Source organism: Lissotriton helveticus, chromosome 6, assembly GCF_964261635.1.
Source record: "Lissotriton helveticus chromosome 6, aLisHel1.1, whole genome shotgun sequence".
Taxonomy (NCBI): Eukaryota; Metazoa; Chordata; class Amphibia; order Caudata; family Salamandridae; genus Lissotriton; species Lissotriton helveticus.
Window position 1 is genome coordinate 669,775,554 of NC_136067.1, and position 22,760 is coordinate 669,798,313.

Sequence of the window (22,760 nt, forward strand, 5' to 3'; positions counted from 1 at the left end):
AGGCATTCATGGTCGAGCTATTCTCTGCGATCAAAGATGATATCGCAGAACTGCGTTCCCTGCTCGCATCGGATCTCTGAGAGGTACGACGAGACGTGGATGGTGTTGGAGAGCGGGTTGCAACCTTGGAGGAACATGATTTGGGGACGGCGGAGGATATCCATCAGCTCCAGCAGGACGTGCTGCGCCTAACAGAACAGAATCTGGACTTCCAGGCACACGCCGAGGACTTGGAAAATAGGTCACACCACAACAACATCAGGATAAGGGCGGTGATGTGGAAAGGTGAGGGTCGGGACCTGCGAGACTATGTAGAAGCACTCTTCAAGCATATTCTTCAAGAAGAGGACTTATCAACTATCCAAATGGACACAGTGCACTGCGTTGGCTTGCCAAGGGGCCCTAAAGCCCCCCTACCCGACATCCTAGTGTGTGTACACGACTTCCAGCTAAAGGAAAGGATCCTGAGGAAAGCACGCAACTTCACCAACCTCTGCTCTTTCAGGACCTTGCGGCCTCCACGCTGATTAAAAGGAGTGAGTTTAAACCCATCACTAACTTTCTCCGATAGCACAATATCCCCTACTCCTGGGGGCACCCATTCTGGCTCATCTTTAAGTGGCGGAGCAAGCTTATCCAGGTCCGGTCTCTTGACACGTCCTACGACATCATTGGGATGAACCGGCCCGCCCCGGCGTCTGAAACTGGCGGCTCACCCAGCAGGCGTCGAAGTGAGTCGGAGGGGTGGCAGAGGGTTGGCAAACCTGCTCCCGTGATGAAACCTGACATGTCAACAAGCCTGCTGGTACGGGGAGCGGCTGTGGCCTTAGTGGCTCAAGTTACGGACGTTTCTACTGGTACCAGAGGTATGGTTCCACAGCTAGGCTCTAACAGGGCCGATATCGGGTGCCGGAGGTGGCGCACTGGAGGAGGGAACTGTCTAGTTCTTTATGTCCTGGTTTGGCAGGGTGTCCTGTATCAGGAACTGGATGAGTGACTGGTGGGTGCCATGTTCGCCTGGCCTAGTGGCCTACACTACGAACCTTCGTATGTTTTCTCCTTTTGAATTGTTGTTCTATGCGGTTTTTGGGGGGTTGTTTTGGGGGCTCCGCACCAGTACTCAGGCGGGTCAGGGGTGGGTTGGGAAGGTTGGAAGCCGCAATTAAGTCCCTCGGTGGCCCAGCTTTGGCTGCCCTCTCTAATGCTGCTCTCACGTGCTGGCGGATATGGGTAAAGACCTGAAAATTGTTAGCTTGAATATTCGGGGTCTCAACAACCCAGTAAAGCGTGCAGCCATCATATCACTGTTGGAGAGTGTGGATGGGGATGTATGTCTGTTACACCAGACCCATCTCCTTTCCAAAGATACTAAGAGGATGAGAGACAGGCGTTTCCCGATGCAGGTGTGGTCCTCAGGTCTGGCGAAAAAGCAGGGGGTGGCTATCCTATTTAGCGCTAAGGCTCATTGTAAGATTCTATCCCAAGTAGTCGATATTAAAGGGCGTTTTCTGGCAGTCCGGGTCCAATGGGGATCCACGTCCTTCACAATAGGCTCCCTGTATGCCCCAAATGACCACCAAGAACGCTTTTTAAAGACAGCACTTGCAGAGGTGTTAGCGTCTCCGGATGTGTACGTGCTGGTAGGGGGATCTGAATGTGGTAATGGACCCTGTTTTAGATAGATCTGCTCTGCATAAAGGCCAGGCGGGGGCCATCTCCCAGGGAGGGAAGCAGCGGTTGCTGGATGGGGGGCTCCATGATGTTTGGCGGACTCAGCATCCCCTAGAGCACAACTTCACTTACTATTCCGCCGCCCATAAAACGTATGCACGCCTGGATCACTTTCTAGTACGTCCTCACTACTGCCCCATTTGTCAGCAGCAGAGATCTTGTCGCGCTCTTTGTCGGACCACGCCCTTATCTCCGTGCAGATGGCTGGTTCTGGGCAGAGGCCACCTTCGGCCGGTTGGCGTCTTCGGGACTCCCTACTTAATGCGGAGTCTGTGGTTGACCGGATTAGGGCCACGATCATTCAGTACTTTGAAGACAATGACAAAGACGGTATGTCACTGGGGTCCGCTTGGGAGGCTCTCAAGTTGGTAGTCCTGGGAGACTTCATAGCAGTGTCTGCGTCGCTTGCTCGGAAGCGTAGGGAGAAGCGCGAGGAGTTAGAGAAAGACGTGGGGCATTGGAGGCGATAAACAAACGGACGGGGCGCCTCGTGTTTGACGGGAATTGGAAACGAAACGGCGCATGCTTAAACACCTCGATCGTGCGGAGTACGCCCTTTTGGGCTTGCACCACAAATTTTACCTCAGTGGGGACAAAGGGGGCCGGATGTTGGCTCATAGGCTGAGGGTCCAGACGCAGAGGGCCGCCGTTCAGGCCATTAGGGACGAGGGTGCGGTTGAACATTCCGCAGATACGCTCATTGCAGACTCTTTCCGGAGGTTTTACGAAGCCCTGTATCATGGGGAGCGCACAGATCCAGAGCGGGTGGAGGAGTATTTGGCGTCGTGTGACGTGACTCCATTTTCCCAGACCACGGCAGAGATGCTCAACACGGAGATACGTATCGAAGAAGTCATTTCCGCAATCGCGCGTTTGAAGCTGGCCAAATCTCCGGGGCCAGACGGTTTTTCAGCCGTCTTTTATAAGAGGTTTTGTGTGGAGGTGGCGCCCTTTCTAACTCGCCTTTTTAATTCCTTTCTAGAGACTGGGGAGGTGACCCCTTCCATGGCAGACGTCTCGATTACGGTTAACCACAAAGCAGGGAAAGATCCTAGGGAGTGTGGTTCATACCGCCCAATCTCGCTCCTCTACATTTATGACAAGCTTTTCGCCAGCATACTGGCAGCCCGGCTTAGTCCTTTCATGGACGGCATCGTTGAACCGGACCAGGTGGGGTTCATATCAACACGGCGGGGGGTAAACACGAAGAGGCTTTTGCACCTCATGGAATCTGTTCATCGGTCTCGCACACAGACATTTTTTTTGTCCATAGACACGGAGAAGGCCTTTGACCACTTCGATTGGACATATCTATTCGTGGTTTTGAAGGCCTTTGGCTTGGGCGCAAATTTCCTGAGGTGAGTACGCTGCTTGTATGCGGCGCCGAAAGCGGCGGTACGAGTGAACGGCTGCAGGTGTGCTTCCTTCCCCATCTAGCTTGGGACACGACAGGGGTGCCCCCTGTCACCGTTGCTCTTTACGCTCTACATGGAGCCCTTTGCCCAGAGAGTGCGGTCTAATGTCGGCATCGAGGGGATACAGTTTGGTGCAGATATGCACAAAATTTGCCTTTATGCCCGACGACGTAATTCTCTCGCTCACGCGCCCTCACGTCTCCTTACGACACCTCTCCTCGGAACTGCGTGAATTCGGCGATGTTGCGGGTTTCAAGGTTAACTTCTCCAAGTCCCAGATCCTCAATTTATCGATTCCTGCTGTGGATGTGCAGGACCTCCAAATGGATTTTGCCTTCCAGGGGGTGCATTCAGACATCCCATACATAGGAATTCGCCTGGCCCCCTCCTTAGCGCGGACGGTCTCGATCAACTACAAACTCCTGATTGATCAAACAACTTAGTATTTGTCAGAATGGTCCCACCTCCAACTCGCATGGTTTGGCCACCTGGCAGCAGTCAAAATGACAGTCCTCCCCTGCATCCTCTACCTTTTTCAGCTACTGCCTCTGAGCCCTCCACCGGGAGCCATACGGACGCTGCAGGGGCTGATCACCACATTTTTATGGGATTACAAACGCCCTCGGCTATCCTCTTCGCTGCTCACGGTTCCCAGTTCCAGTGGTGGTCTAGACTTTCCTGCGTTGCAGGCGTACTACCAGGCGGCTTGGCTGCGCTTCATTCTCGAGTGGAATAGACCATACTCCAGTAAGCACTGGATGTTCATGGACCAGACGGTGGCAGGCTGCAACATCTGGCGTGGAATTTGGCTCCCTCGAAAACATAGAGCGTCGGGCTTATACTCATCTCCGGTGACATCGCCCACCATGAGGGCGTGGGACCGGTTAGCGCTGCGTAAGGGCTGGACCACCTTCCCGTCGCCCATGACACCTATGGTTGATAAACCGGAGTTCCCGCCTCGCTGTTCCACCACCGTCTTCCAGCGATGGGGAGAGGCGGGTTGCAAGAGGGTGGGCCACCTTTTTGACCTTGATGGACTGATCTCGTTCTCCTCGCTCCGCAGGGACCACTTCTCTCTCCCTGAATCTGATGCCTTTTCTTACACACAGGTGGCACATTGGGTCACTCACGCTTCTAATACTGCTGACATGTCTCGCCCACTGACGGCCATAGAACGCTGGGTGGTCTGCAAAAAAGATGATCGCAAATTAATATCCAACCTATACGCCATGATCATTACACGACATAAAGCGCCACGTACTAAAGCACAGGTGCGGTGGGAGACGGAGTTGGCGCGCCCACTATCGCATAAGGAGTGGGAGAGGGTGGTCTTCCGCGCACACCACACCGCTACCAAAGTTGCAGGTGTCGAATTGGCCTATAAGATGTTAACCTACTGGTACTACACCCCAGCTCATCTTAGTTCCTGCGACACGAAATGCTCCGGCCTGTATTGGAGGGGTTGCGGTGCCCCTGGCACCTTAACACACCTGCTCTGACACTGTCCAAAGCTGGAGCGCTACTGGAGGCTGGTGCTTGATGACATAGATGGCGCATTCCACAACACCTTTCCCAGGGCTCCTGAACATGTGCTGCTTGGACTCCCACACGCAAAAGCATTTCCCTTACGCTCCTTGAGGAGTAAGCAGATTGCTCTGGTCTTATTAGCAGTGCGCTTAGTTATCCTTGCGCAATGGCGTTCCACTGATCCTCCTGACCCCAGGGACTGGATCCGACGGCTCTGGCATCTGTTGGCGATGGAAAGACTCTCTTTAGGGGTCAATAGCAAGGGAGCAGACTATGCAGAGTTATGGTAACCATTCATTCATCTCCTCTCTCGGGATATGCGTGAGGTAACATGCCCAAAGTACTTGCAGATCCGCAACTCATCCTGGTGGAGCCTCAGAGGGCAGTCCCCTAGTGGTGGAGAAGAGGGGGAGGGGAGGCTGGGCGAGGGAGCAGAGGTAGTATTGCGGGCGTGGAGGGGGTAGGCGAGGCTGATGCGGAGTAGGGTGGGGGGACGGGGGTATGGGGTTGGGGGGGTAGGGAGGATGGGGTTTTCTTTTTTGTTCCTGTTTTATACCTAAACTCGGAGTACAGCGCTAACAGTGCTGCATGTTACTTCTGGCACTACATTCGCTCTCGCCGGGTTGCCCTCCGGGGTGTAGACCCAAAGGCTGTGTAGCATACTGCTAGTCCTCGCTCTGCCGGCCGGTGGATGTAGGCAGCCAAGCTGTGTTGTGTGTCTTGATACTGCTCAATATTTGATTGATTCCCTGAGGTATCATGGGAGTGTGCTGTGGAACACCAGCTCCTACTTGGCAACTCAACCCCTTTATGGGGACAACCTCTTGAGTCCATAGGTGGTAGCCCTTGTCGGCAAAGCCGTGACCATAGGAGGGGATCTGGTAAAGGGTTGGTGCCAGCCATTGGGTGCCTTCTCTCTTCCACCACAGACATCCAAAGTCCTCCATGCAATGATGACAGTGGGGCCCCCGTTACTGAGGGCCCCTCTCTGGAGGGAGAACATGTGGATATGGCCTTGCCTCCAGCGGGCGAGTGCAGCTGAATACGAATCTGCAGTGCCGCTATATTTGCCTACTGGACTTGAATGACATACACGAGCAGCATGATATCCTTTTCAACAAGTACTTTTCCTTGTGGTAATGTGGTTTGATTTGCCCCAAAAGTTGGTTTCATGCAGTTAGTAGATTAGACTGATGGGGTGAAAGATGCTTCTGGGGTGGAAGTTTGGGAAGGGGGATTTGGGGTGGCTGGTTGGGGTGGTGTGGCCCATTTGGCCTTGTGTTTTTGAATTCCAAGCAGGCTGAGATCCTAATAGTCCTCTCTCCGACGAGTGCCCACAGTGCTGTTGCCATGGCTCACATATTCTGCTCATAGCCCAATGGCTCATAAAATAATGACATGATCGTCAATGTGCAGAAGCACTGTACTTGGTTTCACGAAATGTCATACTTCTGACATGCTCTTATTGCAAGTGCTGCATTTCTTGGGCACTTCCTTGCCTGATACGGGTATGAGAAGGTCTACCATGCAGGTTTCACTTCAGCCTCCTGCGGAGTGGCCTACTCGATGTACCAATGCTTTCTCATGGTGGTCTCCCATAGTGTGGCAGACTCACAGGGTTGATCTGTCATGGTGGGAGGGGCAATCGGTGTGCAGACTTATAACCTGTGTCTATGTCCCTCCCCAGTAGTCAGGTCTCACGCTGGACGCAGTGAGGGAGGCATTGGCAAGCCTTTGCAGGGGTGTAACTCTGGTGGCGGGGTGATTTTAATTTGGTGATGTCCTCCTGCTTTGACAGCTCCTAGGTGCCAAATGGCTCCCACTCCATGACGTCTCACCTGGTGGATTGGGCATCCAGTTTTTTACTCTGAGATGTTTGTCATGTCTGGAACCCTCACACACACAGGTTTATGACCACAGCTCAGACCCACACAAGACCAGATTGCGTATTTATCATGTATTTATGCCTGCCACTGACTTACTGAACACCAAGGGGTAAGCTATCCTCCCCAGAGGAATTTCAGATCACGCCCCTGTGACTATTCAACTGAGCAGGGGAGCACAGGGAGAGTGCCTTGCCTGGATACTTAATGCATGGCTTCTCATGAATGCTGTGGAGTTTCTCCTTCAGAAACTGGATGCTATTTTGGCACTGAATGTGGGCTCGTTGAACTCCCAGGGAATACTTTGGGTGGCAGGCGAAGGCTTGGTTGTCAGGGATTGCATGCACAAATTTCAGTGCCTGGCGTAGGCAAAAACTATTGCAGATCATGGGGCTGGAAGCTCATATAGCCATGGCAGAAGTGCGTTCCACTGTAGACGAAACTGAACTGCGTCAAGTGGCATTGAATAGGCTGTTGCTGAGGCAGCTGGTTCACAATGAGTCCAGCAGGTTCTGGGTGGCATCCCAAAGTAGGCTCTGCAATTGGGAGGATAAGTCAAGAAAGCTTTTATACTGGTTAGCTACACTCAGTCTTGTGGATAGAGTGGTCCCTAGATTCCTGGACTCCTACCGGGGACCAGTTACAGAGGCCCAGGATATTGGTGACACATTTGCTGACTATAACTGTAATCTATTCGATCAAAGCCAGAGGACTCAACATGAATGTTCTTCCCTGCTGATAGCAGATCTGCCGCTCTGTGCCATCATAGTGGCTGATGCGAGGAACCTTGATGAACTCACCGCCCTTGAAGAAATTGACACAGCCCTATCAGTCATGAACCCCAGTAAAACACCAGGTCTGGATGGCTTCCTGGTGGAGTACTACTGGAAGTTGTGGAAAACAAGGCTTCTCCATTTACTGCTGCTATATAACGAGGCAACCATAGTGGTCCTTCATGGGGCAGGTCATCCCCTGTGAACTTTCCTATCTTAAGATATATGCCAAGCTGCTAGCCAACCAGCTCCTTAAGGTTATCCATGTTAGAAACACCACGCTCAATGTGGGTTTATGCCACCCCTGCAGAACGCAACATTGGAGTCAAAGGGTACAGGAAACTGTGGCTTATCCTCACCTTCTACTGGGGTCTAATGCATCTCTCCTTATAGAGTTCAACAAGGTCGTTCAATCCCTTAACTGGTGTTTTCTGTGGGACACACTTCGTTATCTAGGTTTTGATCCTCGTTTTATTTCTTACATGCAGATGTTTTTCTCTGGACCGGATACGGTTGAATAGGATCCTCTCACTGGTGTTTCAGAATCAGCTTGGAACCAGACTGGGGTGTCTCCTATCCACTCTTCTTTTTGCCCTCACAATTGAGTCACTTACAACGGTGATTTGCTGTGACTCACAGGTCCAGGGGTTCCGGTGGGTGGAGAGCCGGGAGGAGGACCATATCTCCCTAGATGCTGATGATGTTATGCTCTTTCTGAATGACCCGGTGGTGGTGGACCACAGATTACTACACTTGCTGGACCGATATGGCCAGGCCTCTGGCCTGCTTGAAAATCACTCTAAGAGTCTACAGATGCCCCCTAACAGGTGACACAAATGATCACAGCTGGCTGGACAACCTACCCCTCTGTAGTTAAAGTTATCTTTACCTAAGAATTAATTTTTCAATCCTTCCTAATCTCACTTGGTCCCTGAACCTGATAGCCCTTTTCATTCACCTGAATAAAGATCTGAAGAGGTGGTCATCACTGCCACTCAATAATATGGGAAGAATGGCCCTGTTTTAAATGATAGTTCGGCCACAGTTCTTGTATGCTCTGCAAAACATTCCCCTTCCCCTCTTATGGACTCACTGTGTACCATGCATTGCCTTCGGCAAGTGTGTGTGGTCAACTTTCAATGATGAATTTGCAGCTGCGGACTTGCAGCTCTACTACTGGGCATCGCAACTTGTGGTCCTGAATCATTGGCTATATGGACACTGGGATGATCCAACATACCACGTGGAGCTGTAGTTTATGTAATGGGAGATAGTTGAAGACCATCTGTATGGCTCACCGGTCCCTCACTCTCTCCCTGACCTCATTAGAGTGGTGTTTGGGATGTGGCAGTTGAACGTGAGGTAGACCGGATGGGAGGTAAGGGTTACTTTCCAGACCCCCCTCTGCCAGGTGGCTTGTTTGGTGGGGTTTGGAAGGTGGGAGCTTATTCCCCACTTTGGTGATGTGTGGCAAGGGATGCACATGCCTTCCTTTCTGGATTTGCAGACTGACTTCCAGCTTCACCACTCCCAATTTTTCAAATTCCTATAGCTCCAGCATGCCCTTCTGTCCCATCATGCTTCCCCTGGGTGGTTTCCGAATTTAGTCCTATGGAGGTCATGTTACTCATGGGCCCTTGGGCTTGAAAGGGGTCTCCAATATATATCAGCCACTGGTTATTAACTCCCCCAGCTTGATCTTCTCCTTATATGCATGCTGAGAATCCTAGGTGGGTGGTCAAGAAGACAGGGAATGGAGAGAGGTGCTCATGATGCTGAGGGATTTGGCTATATCCCCCAAACTTCGTTTGATCCAGGTGAACTTTCTACACACTACATACTTTACCCCATTGTGGCTTTGGGAGGTGAGTCGGTCTTGGTCGTTCGCTTGTCATCGATTCAAAACAGAGGGAGCTGACTTTTATCACGTAGTCTGACGGTGCCCTGCATTGGATAGCTAGTGGTCCTGGACAATGGAAACTTTGTCCAATGTGTTGGGTTGACCAATGGGTTTCTCACCTTGCATTGAATTCCTTGGCCTGTTGGAGGATTTTGGTGGGAGTCAATCCGACTGGTGTCTCGTGGGCCTGGGCACTCTGGTTGCTAGGACAGACACTGCCCAGAATTGGACCTCTGCTTTTGCCCCAGATGTTAATGTCTGGCATAGGGCTATGGACTTGTACAATAAGATGGAGGATCCTGTATACTAAGTGCAAGGCTGCTCCAATGGACGCCACAAGATCTGTGGTATTTGATGGGACTACTTTGGACTTCAGGGATCGATCTGATGACCATGCCAAAGATGTGTGGAATGAGGCCAAGGTTTAGTTGTATTGCTTTGCCTGTCGTGTTTTTTTTTGTTTGCTTAGTGATTGAAAAATCAATAAAAATACCATAAAAAAGACTAGTAACCTGCAACAGTGTTAACCTTTTCATTTTTCCCATTGACATTGCAGACTCCCACAAAATTCCGTATGTCATCAAACATCATGCAACCTTTTCCTATTGCAGGACATTGAATGAGCAATGTGAAATTTGAACTCACACATACATCAGTTAGTGTCATTATATTGTTCCTCTTACCCTATGGCTGTTTTCCACTACTCCTATTGAGGGATAAAACTCTGATTTCCCCTATGTTAGTGGTATGGGTCATATATGTATTGTGTTAGCATGATGTATCTATATGTTTCTGGTATACAGGTATACACAGAATGTAATCTATACCTTCTTACACTGAGTTAGTAAGGATATATGTGCGTGTGTGTCCTGTTTTCCTTGTGTATGCCGAAACTATACAGACGCCATCTTTTCTTCTCTGCGTTAGGCATGAACAGTGAATCACGTGCTACCTTCCAATGGCTGTCAGGCCCTAACTTAGTTGATTTGCTGGAGACAGCTGAAGACCCGTTATTCCCGCCCAAACTGGAATTTTTCAGCTCAGACCATGGTGAACTAAGAAGGCAAACAAGGATGAGAGATGGCACAGAGCAGGGTACATGCTATATCGACCCCAAGGCCATTCGGCCGGTGTCTACCAATAGAAGTCTAACTAACTGCAAAGATATGCAATAATAGAGAGTACATTCATTAGTGCAGCGAAGCCTCAACCTTGAGAAGTACGAGCTGGGGGTGCAGGGGCGGCCTTTCTGCTGAGGCAAGCATTATGAGATAGGAGCTTGATCTCAGAAACAGAACAAGATGGCATCAATAAAGATGGTGCCATGAATGCTAACTTAACACGGAATAGAGTTCAAGCATAGCAAAGGTAGTGTTTAGATTCTGTGCATTACGGAAATAACATTGCAAATCTAACAGACCCTTCTTTTAGCATTCATGCTAAGCTTTATTGGTGCCATCAGGTAAATGTCTACAATTCTAAAATGGAGAAGTAGAAATATTCACACATTAACTACTATTACTAGCATATGAACTATCCATTAGAGCTATTACTGTAGGATGTTAACACATGTAATCAGTATTCGAATATTCCTTCATTGATATTTAACAAGTTTTGGATACCCTGCATCATCATAGTGTTTGCATGAGAATTACGCCTCATGGTCTTAGGACGTCTCTTAAACATTGATACATCAGGCACAACAGGCCGGGAGGCAGTGCATACACAGACAACAGGTCAGAATGATACCTGCTATGGCATTCAGAAAAGTGAGAATCTTCCAACCCAAGTAGTGAACAGGCCCCAAAAACATCCAGTGAATGACCATGAACCATTCTCCTGGTGTATCTCTGAAGTTATTTTATGCAATTTCTGTAGGAAGCATACACAGTGGGGGCGTGATCAGGGATGTACACACAACAGCTACTACAGATGACGCGACAGGCCCCACCCCGGTCAGCTAAGATAATGTCTAAAACCATACGATTTTGGAGGGCAACAAGTCTCGTAGCCTGGACCTCTACTGTGATATGTGTCAATATTCCTGCAGTCGTAATAATAAGTGACTCCTTCCACCATCCTCATGAGCTGTCTAATATTAAGGCTATTAGCCATGGGGCCCCAAAAGGGTATAATGCCTTTCATTGAATCCATGAACTGCTGTAATGTGGTTTTTGTCTGATCTATGTCATCAGTGCTAATCTTTCTCTTAAACCGGGTACATGTAAATAATGGTCCTTATGGTAATTAGGAGGGGCTATGTACACAGGTGGCAGGAAGTAAGAAAGGTAACACCTTCCCAACCATCCTTCAGGAAGCAAAACATAACCGTGAGCTCCACAGAAAAAATAAACATTAGGTGGCAGGATCAGGGGTGGACTCTTCGTTACTCTCAGATTGTATATAGTGTTGCATCTGCTCTCCCCACCTCTACTTCTCCACCCCCTGGACACAAAAAGAGGCCACGACATCCACCACTGACAAGGGTATCGGCTTATCTTCAGTAACGTTGCGGGCCTGAAAGGACTGGTAGTATTCAGACGTTTTGAACTGTAGAAAATTGTCCTTCTCCACCTGGGACCAATTCCCTTTTCTTACCCCCTTTAAGGCCTGCAATGAGGAGCTCAAGAACAACCTGCCAAACAGCTCTTGGCCCGTGGGAGCACCAGGGGGTACTCTATGCTGAAAAAGTAAATTCTGGGTCAGGGTACGGGAACTAGTACCTTTTCGTTCCTTTGGATCAATCTAGTAAAAGCGACAGACCATGCTAAGGAATGCAAACCCCCCTCACAACTACTGACATGTGACAAAGGCATGGATAACAAATTCTCACTTCTATAAGTTACTGAGGGCAACAATCCACATACCCAAAACTTGTCGTATTAGAAGCAGTGTGCGTCTGATGCAAGGTCTGAATAAAAACATTATCTTTATAGGACTTCCTCTGCTCCTCCTTGTGGGGTGCTAGAGTAGCAAAGATGTGTTCAGGGGGAACAGGCGTAGTACCAATCAAAGTATGCGCAGGATATTTCTCCTCGGGAAAGTATATTACCCCAAGCACCAATATTAAAGAAATTAGAATAATTGCTACAATCACAACTTTACTTTTCACAGACAAGAAGGACCAAACAGTCTCATTTCGCTCAGGACGTAGAACTGCAAAAGACTGCTTCTCCTCCTGAATGGTACGACCAGAGGCATACATTCTTGTAAAACTGTGGAAAGACTTACACTTGGAGCCAAGCTGCAATAAACAAGAAATTAAGACAATATATTCTTAATTAAACATTGGCTTGGCGCTTTTGAGAACCGACAGTGGAGCTGTTCGTCCAGCTCGGATTGAGATCCCACATTGCAGGCAAAGTATGTCCTCCTCTGAAACACAGTACACTTGACCTGTTCGGGGACTGTCTGAATAACGCACCAATCCCCCAGTCCCTGAGCTAATGTTGGTACCACGGGCAGGGTACATGCATTCTATTCTTCAGCAATGCAGTCCATCCCTACTAACCTGACTTTCCCTTTGGTGCACTGTTCCTCTTACAGGGGTGCAAATTGTATCTCAACACTCCAAGCACAGCGGAGTCAAAGAACAAGGGGCCAGGCTCAAGGAGACCAAGGGGCAAAGGGTCAGACTCAGGCAAATCTATGGATTGGGTCTTAACTGAATGTGACTCAATCACATGTGAGCCAACAGGCTGGACTCCTGAATGGCCTTAATTTCAGGTGGCAATGCTTCAGTGAGCACTGCATGACTCTCCTCCTCTGTCGGTGCCCACGTTAGCTGGGCATTTGAAAAGAGAATGAACCGCGGGACTTGCTCCGCCTCACAGTCCCCAATCCTATCCGCAACCAATTGGTCATAGTGCAGCGGAAGGGGCACTCTCTTGCAATGGGTGCTGTGTATCCAGTTTTTCTGACCGTCGACCTTCACCGCTGTCCTTGTGGCCAAAAGGACCTGGAGGGGTCCCTTCCAGTGTGGATCCAATATGCTCTTTTGGAAATTTTGGATTAGGATCCAGTCTCCGGGCCGTATCTCATGACCGGGATCCTCTGGATGTTGCTGCAACATCTCAGTGATCTGTTGGTGAATAGAACGCAGATTTTTGGTTAGCTCGTAAAGATAATCTATAAGCAAGGGGTATTCTATTTCAGAGAATCTACGCGGTCGCGGGACGCCCCAGACATTTGCCGGACGTCCAAACACAACCTCATATGGGGACAATCCTGCTCTAGAGTGGGCTGTGACTCTCGTAGACATTAATGCTAGGGGTAAAGCATCGGGCCACTGCAATCTTGTGCACTCTTTGATCTGAGCAATTTTCAGCTTGAGAGTACCATTGTACTTCTCAACCAGGCCTGCTTATTGGGATGGGTTGCTGCATGAAACTTTTGTCTAATATGCAATCCGTCGCACACCAACTGGATGACCTTGGCATTGAATTGGCTGCCGTTATCACTCCAAATCAAACCGAGGAAAACCAAAACGCAGGAAGAACTCTTTCAAGAGTACCTTCTCCGTCGCCATGGCAGTCTTCTCTTTCGTGAGGTAAGCCTCAACCTATTTACTGAATGCACAGACAAACACCAATACATATTTCAAGCTGCTGACTCATTCCATTTCAATGTAATCCATCTGGAGAACCACGAAAGGGAAAGAAGGCAGTGCAAAACTGCCAACAGGGGTGGGAGTACCCTTCCCAGGATTGTGCATTAAGCAAACCATGCAGTTCTTTATTAGGTGAGCTGCAACTTTGCGAATGTTGTCATTTCGCCATATGTGGTCTAACAGCTTGCAAATCCCCTTCGCACTAATGTTAACTGGCCGGTGTGCCATGGTAACCACAGGGAGGACATATGCATCCGGTAGGTTCCATCTCTGCTTTCCGGATTTGTCCGTCCAATACCCACCCTCATTCAAATTAGCCGTGCTCTCTTGCCATATTGCTAACTCTTCAATTGATGCCTCACTCTTGATTTCTTTTACGTACTCTACAGTATCCTTAAACGTCCTGTTTTTTTGCAGGCACCCATCTAGCTGGACCTGCCACAAATATCCTCTTCACTTTAGTCCGAGCTCTCTCCTTTGCCATCTGATCTGTAAATGCGTTCCCCCTCCCAACATCATCAGTTATTGCCTTATGAGCACTGCACTTCACTATTGCTACTTTCTTAGGGAGTGTCAAGGCTGACAAAAGTCTGTGTACTAGTGGGCCGTTCCATATCCTCATACCATGGGACGTCAGGAACCCACTCTCCACCTAAAGCCATCTAAAATTATGGGCCCGCCGAACGTGTACTGGCTGTCAGTATATATATTGACAGCCAGTCCCTCACTAGACTCACAGGCACGAAGAAGGGCCACTAACTCTGCAGCTTGTGCTGATTGGTAGGGAACTTGTGATGTCTCAACTACAGTGCTTAGGGAGGTGATAGCATAGGCTGCTGTTGTTATGCTGTCTGGTAATATAAAACAAGAGCCATCGACATATAGCTCCCCTTGGGGGTCAGATAGGGGAACAGTCAGGTCTACCCGTCCCTTCATCTCTTCCACCGTACTGTAGATGGAATCATGCATGTCCGTCTCCTCACTCTCAGAAGGGATGGGTAGTAACGTGGCTGGGCTCAGAGTGTTTGGTATCAATGGGGATACCTGAAATGCTACCAGACCCGGGTCAATATTGTGGTACAATAAAGAAATGGTCACAGTAACAACCAACAATTTTAGAAAACAAAATAAAATTAAGACTGCATTGACAGTGCCAAGTTAGATATTCGCACTGAATGCTATTTATTACAAATGCAACTTAAATGTGGCAACGCAGTTGCTCTTTCATCACCACATGAACTTAATATTTCGAAACAAGGTGCTCAGTTGTGGGAAAAAGAGAGATGGAGTGTTGTTGGTCAAAGTGAAACCGTGTGGAGGGTGGACAAGGAAAAAAAGGTGTGACATGTATCCATCACATTTTCATCAAGATACAATTCCAGCCTAACATAGATCAGTTGTTCCCATGTATCTCATAGCCTTCTAAGGACACTGCTGTTGATTTACAATTATCAGGGCTTGTGAACTATTTGTAGTCCATGTTTCGACCCCTGGGAGAACAGCTAGGTGATTCCAGCCTTAGAGTGGGGTCTTCTTCAGGACAGTGAGAATAGAAAGCACCTAAAGGAAAGATGAATAATACATGATTAGAGGTGTCTTCAAAAAGAGGGGTGTGAATGCAGCCTAACAAAGGTAAGGTTTACCTAATAGTACATCCAGCGTATGTCAATGGGCTGGGCAGTCAATTGAGAGTTAGGCTCAACAGAGCTCCTGTGTACAGAGGAAACACATATTAGAAAGTTGAACTTCGGAATGAATCCGGACAGGACAGTTTTGGAAGAAAACCCCTGATGTATGGACACTTAATGTATAACAGGGGCGTGTACGCGGTAGTACACTGTAGGTCAATAGATCCTAAGCAGTTCCCAGATAAGGATCTGGAAGAGCAATCAAGGACAGAAAGGGTATGCGTCAGAACGGATTCTGGCACTGTAATTGGAAGACAAATCTAAGTGAAGACTCTGCATTGGGAACATGTCTTAATACGTGACACTAAACTGGGCAAAACGTGCACAAATCCTGCATAGGTTAACGAGTAGGGAGGAAGGAAAACACAGTGCCTTGCAGCTAGTGGCCACTACCATCCTTTAAGTTAAGTGAAAATCTGAAATGGCCAGGTCGTGCTCATTATATATAAAGCCTGGTTTGTTAAAAAAACTCACAAAGAATAGTCCGTATACATACAAAATTACATGTTAAAGAGTGGCGCGTAACCAAATCAGCTTGGGAAAGAGACAAGGCACGATGAACATGCTAATGCGACCTCACCTCGGGATGCTACCGTCCGGCTCAGTTTCTGCTGTCAGAATGAGCGCGCGGTTCAACCTCACATATTTAAGTGCGGGTTGGAGCATGTACGTTGGGTGCATCCGTTGGATACCTCCCGTAGTTAAACGTGAGGCGGAAAGGCATGGCTGTGGAAACAGAGGCAATGATTACTCAAATGCTGGTATTCGGCATGGTTGCTATTTACGTGTGTTGTTAGAAGACATATGACTTTCTCATGACGTAAATTTAAAATGCTCAAAAAACAACACGAGGGCTTTGACTCGGCCTCAGTAAAGTAGAGTCTATGTACTAAATAAACACCAAAAAGCAAGTACTGAGTTCTACTTTGAACAGCAGCTATTTCAACAGGCTAATAACCAATGAATTATTAACCATGTGATTGGATTTAATCCATCAAAGTTTTATTTATTTTTCTTCAGAAGTTCAAACAAACACATAATAGAAAATCTATTTATAAATATGTGAAACACCTAAAAGTTTCTAAAGACAGACGTGCACAAGGCAATACACAAAGAATGTGAAGCATTCATACAATCTCTTGCAAAACCAGACTCACATATCCATCATGTCAAACAATCACGCCTTCAAATTTACCAAGCGATACAAAAGAGGATGATGGACGGAGCGTTTGAGCAAATCAAACACTCACCCCCAGTCAACTGATCTGGGTTTAATCCATCACCATTCTTTAGCTCACTCGGCCACCCCAGTTCAGACATGGCTATATGCAAATCAGTGTGACCCTGTGCCTCATGGGAACAGTCCAACCCGAACTGCCAAGCCATGTCTTCCCTGGACCGGAAACAAGCATCCTGGGACTGGTTTGGGATACATAATCCTCATCAGCCAGGCTATCTTGAATCCAGTGGCCAAGTGAGCAAGGGACTCACGTCTGAGCATACCCTGCCACACTTAGGGCGAACAAAGCGATACAAAAGAGGATGATGGACGGAGTGTTTGAGCAAATCAAACACTCACCCCTGGTCAACTGATCTGGGTTTAATCCATCACCATTCTTTAGCTCACTTGGCCACCCCAGTTCAGACATGGCTATATGCAAATCAGTCTGACCCTGTGCCTCATGGGAACAGTCCAACCCGAACTGCCAAGCCATGTCTTCCCTGGACCGGAAACAAGCATCCTGGGACCGGTTTCGGATTCATAATCCTCATCAGCCAGGCTATCTTGAATCCAGTGGCCAAGTGAGCAAGGGACTCACATCTGAGTATACCCTGCCACACTTAGGGCGAACAAAGCGATACAAAAGAGGATGATGGACGGAGCGTTTGAGCAAATCAAACACTCACCCCCAGTCAACTGATCTGGGTTTAATCCATCACCATTCTTTAGCTCACTCGGCCACCCCAGTTCAGACATGGCTATATGCAAATCAGTCTGACCCTGTGCCTCATGGGAACAGTCCAACCCGAACTGCCAAGCCATGTCTTCCCTGGACCGGAAACAAGCACCCTGGGACCGGTTTCGGATTCATAATCCTCATCAGCCAGGCTATCTTGAATCCAGTGGCCAAGTGAGCAAGGGACTCACGTCTGAGCATACCCTGCCACACTTAGGGCGAACAAAGCGATACAAAAGAGGATGATTGACGGAGCGTTTGAGCAAATCAAACACTCACCCCCAGTCAACTGATCTGGGTTTAATCCATCACCATTCTTTAGCTCACTCGGCCACCCCAGTTCAGACATGGCTATATGCAAATCAGTCTGACCCTGTGCCTCATGGGAACAGTCCAACCCGAACTGCCAAGCCATGTCTTCCCTGAACTGGAAACAAGCATCCTGGGACCGGTTTCGGATTCATAATCCTCATCAGCCAGGCTATCTTGAATCCAGTGGCCAAGTGAGCAAGGGACTCACGTCTGAGCATACCCTGCCACACTTAGGGCGAACAAAGCAATACAAAAGAGGATGATGGACGGAGCGTTTGAGCAAATCAAACACTCACCCCCAGTCAACTGATCTGGGTTTAATCCATCACCATTCTTTAGCTCACTCGGCCACCCCGGTTCAGACATGGCTATATGCAAATCAGTCTGACCCTGTGCCTCATGGGAACAGTCCAACCCGAACTGCCAAGCCATGTCTTCCCTGGACCGGAAACAAGCATCCTGGGACCGGTTTCTGATTCATAATCCTCATCAGCCAGGCTATCTTGAATCCAGTGGCCAAGTGAGCAAGGGACTCACGTCTGAGCATACCCTGCCACACTTAAGGCGAACAAAGCGATGCAAAAGAGGATGATGGACGGAGCGTTTGAGCAAATCAAACACTCACCCCCAGTCAACTGATCTGGGTTTAATCCATCACCATTCTTTAGCTCATTCCGCAACCCCAGTTCAGACATGGCTATATGCAAATCAGTCTGACCCTGTGCCTCATGGGAACAGTCCAACCCAAACCTGCAAGCCATATCTTCCCTGGACCGGAAACAAGCATCCTGGGACCGGTTTCGGATTCATAATCCTCACCAGCCAGGCTATCTTGAATCCAGTGGCCAAGTGAGCAAGGGACTCACGTCTGAGCATACCCTGCCACACTTAGGGCGAACAAAGCGATACAAAAGAGGATGATGGACGGAGCGTTTGAGCAAATCAAACACTCACCCCCAGTCAACTGATCTGGTTTTAATCCATCACCATTCTTTAGCTCACTCGGCCACCCCAGTTCAGACATGGCTATATGCAAATCAGTCTGACCCTGTGCCTCATGGGAACAGTCCAACCCGAACTGCCAAGCCATGTCTTCCCTGGACCGGAAACAAGCATCCTGGGACCGGTTTCGGATTCATAATCCTCATCAGCCAGGCTATCTTGAATCCAGTGGCCAAGTGAGCAAGGGACTCACGTCTGAGCATACCCTGCCACACTTAGGGCGAACAAAGCGATACAAAAGAGGATGATGGACGGAGCGTTTGAGCAAATCAAACACTCACCCCCGTCAACTGATCTGGGTTTAATCCATCACCATTCTTTAGCTCACTCGGCCACCCCAGTTCAGACATGGCTATATGCATATCAGTCTGACGCTGTGCCTCATGGGCACAGTCCAACCTGAACTGCCAAGCCATGTCTTCCCTGGACCGGAAACAAGCATCCTGGGACCGGTTTCGGATTCATAATCCTCATCAGCCAGGCTATCTTGAATCCAGTGGCCAAGTGAGCAAGGGACTCACGTCTGAGCATACCCTGCCACACTTAGGGCGAACAAAGCGATACAAAAGAGGATGATTGACGGAGCGTTTGAGCAAATCAAACACTCACCCCCAGTCAACTGATCTGGGTTTAATCCATCACCATTCTTTAGCTCACTTGGCCACCCCAGTTCAGACATGGCTATATGCAAATCAGTGTGACCCTGTGCCTCATGGGAACAGCCCAACCCGAACTGCCAAGCCAGGTCTTCCCTGGACCGGAAACAAGCATCCTGGGACCGGTTTCGGATTCATAATCCTCATCAGCCAGGCTATCTTGAATCCAGTGGCCAAGTGAGCAAGGGACTCACGTCTGAGCATACCCTGCCACACTTAGGGCGAACAAAGCGATACAAAAGAGGATGATGGAGGGAGCGTTTGAGCAAATCAAACACTCACCCCCAGTCAACTGATCTGGGTTTAATCCATCACCATTCTTTAGTTCACTCAGCCACCCCAGTTCAGACATGGCTATATGCAAATCAGTCCGACCCTGTGCCTTATGGGAACAGTCCAGCCCGAACTGCCAAGCCATGTCTTCCCTGGACCGGAAACAAGCATCCTGGGACCGGTTTCGGATTTATAATCCTCATCAGCCAGGCTATCTTCAATCCATTGGTCAAGTGAACAAGGGACTCACGTCTGAGTATACCCTGCCACACTTAGGGCGAACAAAGCGATACAAAAGGGGATGATGGACGGAGCGTTTGAGCAAATCAAACACTCACCCCCAGTCAACTGATCTGGGTTTAATCCATCGCCATTCTTTAGTTCACTCAGCCACCCCAGTTCAGACATGGCTATATGCAAATCAGTCTGACCCTGTGCCTTATGGTAACAGTTCAGCCCGAACTGCCAAGCCATGTCTTCCCTGGACCGGAAACAAGCATCCTGGGACCGGTTTCGGATTCATAATCCTCATCAGCCAGGCTATCTTGAATCCAGTGGCCAAGTGAACAAGGGACTCACGTCTGAGTATACCCAGCCACACTTAGGGCGAACAAAGCGATACAAAAGGGGATAATGGACGGAGGCACAGGGTCATACTGATTTGCATATAGCCATGTCTGAACTGGGGTGGCCGAGTGAGCTAAAGAATGGTGATGGATTAAACCCAGATCAGTTGACTGGGGGTGAGTGTTTGATTTGCTCAAACGCTCTGTCCATCATCCCCTTTTGTATCGCTTTGTTCGCCCGAAGTGTGGCAGGGTATACTCGGACGTGAGTCCCTTGTTCACTTGGCCACTGGATTCAAGATAGCCTGGCTGATGAGGATTATGAATCCGAAACCGGTCCCAGGATGCTTGTTTCCGGTCCAGGGAAGACATGGCTTGGCAGTTCGGGCTGGACTGTTCCCATAAGGCACAGGGTCGGACTGATTTGCATATAGCCATGTCTGAACTGGAGTGGCTGAGTGAACTAAAGAATGGTGATGGATTAAACCCAGATCAGTTGACTGGGGGTAAGTGTTTGATTTGCTCAAACGCTCCGTCCATCATCCCCTTTTGTATCGCTTTGTTCGCCCTAAGTGTGGCAGGGTATACTCAGACGTGAGTCCCTTGTTCACTTGGCCACTGGATTCAAGATAGCCTGGCTGATGAGGATTATGAATCCGAAACCGGTCCCAGGATGCTTGTTTCCGGTCCCGGGAAGACATGGCATGGCAGTTCGGGCTGGACTGTTCCCAAAAGGCACAGGGTCGGACTGATTTGCATATAGCCATGTCTGAACTGGGGTGGCTGAGTGAACTAAAGAATGGTGATGGATTAAACCCAGATGAGTTGACTGGGTGTGAGTGTTTGATTTGCTCAAACGCTCCGTCCATCATCCCCTTTTGTATCGCTTTGTTCGCCCTAAGTGTGGCAGGGTATACTCAGACGTGAGTCCCTTGTTCACTTGGCCACTGGATTGAAGATAGCCTGGCTGATGAGGATTATGAATCCGAAACCGGTCCCAGGATGCTTGTTTCCGGTCCAGGGAAGACATGGCTTGGCAGTTCGGGCTGGACTGTTCCCATAAGGCACAGGGTCGGACTGATTTGCATATAGCCATGTCTGAACTGGGGTGGCTGAGTGAACTAAAGAATGGTGATGGATTAATCCCAGATCAGTTGACTGGGGGTGAGTGTTTGATTTGCTCAAACGCTCCGTCCATCATCCCCTTTTGTATCGCTTTGTTCGCCCTAAGTGTGGCAGGGTATACTCAGACGTGAGTCCCTTGTTCACTTGGCCACTGGATTCAAGATAGCCTGGCTGATGAGGATTATGAATCCGAAACCGGTCCCAGGATGCTTGTTTCCGGTCCAGGGAAGACATGGCTTGGCAGTTCGGGCTGGACTGTTCCCATAAGGCACATGGTCGGACTGATTTGCATATAGCCATGTCTGAACTGGGGTGGCTGAGTGAACTAAAGAATGGTGATGGATTAAACCCAGATCAGTTGACTGGGGGTGAGTGTTTGATTTGCTCAAACGCTCCGTCCATCATCCCCTTTTGTATCGCTTTGTTTGCCCTAAGTGTGGCAGGGTATACTCAGACGTGAGTCCCTTGTTCACTTGGCCACTGGATTCAAGATAGCCTGGCTGATGAGGATTATGAATCCGAAACCGGTCCCAGGATGCTTGTTTCCGGTCCAGGGAAGACATGGCTGGGCAGTTTAGGCTGGACTGTTCCCATAAGGCACAGGGTCGGACTGATTTGCATATAGCCATGTCTGAACTGGGGTGGCTGAGTGAACTAAAGAATGGTGATGGATTAATCTCAGATCAGTTGACTGGGGGTGAGTGTTTGATTTACTCAAACGCTCCGTCCATCATCCCCTTTTGTATCGCTTTGTTCGCCCTAAGTGTGGCAGGGTATACTCAGACGTGAGTCCCTTGTTCACTTGGCCACTGGATTCAAGATAGCCTGGCTGATGAGGATTATGAATCCGAAACCGGTTCCAGGATGCTTGTTTCCGGTCCAGGGAAGACATGGCTTGGCAGTTCGGGCTGGACTGTTCCCATAAGGCACATGGTCGGACTGATTTGCATATAGCCATGTCTGAACTGGGGTGGCTGAGTGAACTAAAGAATGGTGATGGATTAAACCCAGATCAGTTGACTGGGGGTGAGTGTTTGATTTGCTCAAACCTTCCGTCCATCATCCCCTTTTGTATCGCTTTGTTCGCCCTAAATGTGGCAGGGTATACTCAGACGTGAGTCCCTTGTTCATTTGGCCACTGGATTCAAGATAGCCTGGCTGATGAGGATTATGAATCCGAAACCGGTCCCAGGATGCTTCTTTCCGGTCCAGGGAAGACATGGCTTGGCAGTTCGGGCTGGACTGTTCCCATAAGGCACAGGGTCGGACTGATTTGCATATAGCCATGTCTGAACTGGGGTGGCTGAGTGAACTAAAGAATGGTGATGGATTAAACCCAGAT